The sequence below is a fragment of the Lolium perenne genome, chromosome 2 (genome assembly GCF_019359855.2).
Source record: "Lolium perenne isolate Kyuss_39 chromosome 2, Kyuss_2.0, whole genome shotgun sequence".
In the NCBI taxonomy this organism is placed as follows: domain Eukaryota; kingdom Viridiplantae; phylum Streptophyta; class Magnoliopsida; order Poales; family Poaceae; genus Lolium; species Lolium perenne.
The window spans coordinates 65,023,255-65,024,607 of record NC_067245.2 but is presented as its reverse complement, the minus strand read 5'-3'; the positions used below and the strand labels follow the sequence as shown (position 1 = coordinate 65,024,607).

The window sequence follows — 1,353 nt, the reverse complement described above, 5'->3', positions numbered from 1 at the left end:
TTGGTATGCCATGTCACCAAAATGTCTTGAGATGTGTGATGTTACTACCTATGTTACTCCCACTATGAGTAGTCTAAGGATGGTGGCGTACGTGCCACAAGCGTCAAATTAACCTCACTATCCTCAGGAGGGTACTGCGTAATTGGCATTCATGGCCGTCCCCACCAGAAATAGGGCAGCTGGCGGGCGGCCGCCCGCCCCGGTGCTTAAATACCCGATCACACACACTCACCAGTCTCACCTCACTCACCAGCCAGCTCTCTCTGCCAAAACATCATCACTAGCAGCGAGGAGAGAAGAGGTTCAGATCAACCAAGGGTAGACGACGACCATGAAGCTTCTCCCCGTCGCCGTGGCTCTCCTGGCCATCCTCGCCGTCGCCTCGTGCCGGGACCTCGCCGCCGTGCCGGTGGCTCAAGGTAACTCAACCGAACCGATCACGCTCTCTTCTTCCACCACACCACGCTCCACTCTCCCTAGTCCTAGCCGCCGGTGAACTAACAGTTCCTGTGTTTTCTTTCCTTGCTTCTTCTTCCGGCGGACGAACAGCCGCTGATGGCGCCGCCGCGGCTGCTACCGACGACAGCGCGCAGGCGCAGATCAAGCCGACGGGGTATGTGGGCGGTGCGTGCAGCGTCCTGTGCAGGTATTGCAAGCGCCCGGGCGGCAACTGCTTCAGTTGCGACTGTGGCCCTTGATGAAGTAATGTTTGGATCCGAACCGTCAAGGAGAAGCGTCCCCTTCTCGCGTCCTAAGTCTTTGTTTTCAATAAAATAGTGTTAGATCTGCGTTTTCAGTGAACTAATGTAGTACTAAGATGATTTCGACGATTTGGTTTTTGAGGAGGTTGAAGGTGTACCAAAGGAGGCTATGAAGTGGATGGCGCTGGTGCGAGTCCATACAACTAATTACTTCAGTTTGTCAACCTTTGAACAGCACATGAGGGTGGCTTGGAGCCCGGCTAGAGAGATCAACTTTCAGCATATCGAAGGAAATTTATTTACTGTACAATGTTCTTGCCTGGGAGATTGGTTAAAAGTCTAGAAGGGGGGACCTTGGCTATTTCGTCAATCAATTGTCTGCATTGAGCCGTATGACGGTGTTTCTGATCCCTACTTGACTGATCTGAATTTCTTCACGACGTGGGTGCAAATTCATAAGCTACAGGTGGGCTATCGTAATAACGCTCTGATTACAAACTTGATAGAAAGGAAAATTGGAAAAGTTGTAGAAATCCAAATAGATGTCCAAGGCGCTGGAAATTTTGTTCGGGTCAAGGTAAAGTTGGATGTTCGCAAAGTCCTGGAGAGATTTGTTTCCATGAGTAGGGAGGGCAAGAGAGAGATATTCCAA

The 1,353-nt window shown here is 50.8% G+C and overlaps 1 long non-coding RNA gene across 1 annotated transcript; it reads left to right on the top strand.

Annotated features, from left to right (window-relative positions):
• Window positions 1-246: 246 nt before the first annotated feature.
• Window positions 247-1,071, top strand: LOC139836014 (uncharacterized). The gene is made up of 2 exons (XR_011751641.1): window positions 247-419; window positions 550-1,071. It is a non-coding gene; the product is annotated as an uncharacterized lncRNA (long non-coding RNA).
• The last annotated feature ends 282 nt before the right edge of the window (window positions 1,072-1,353 follow it).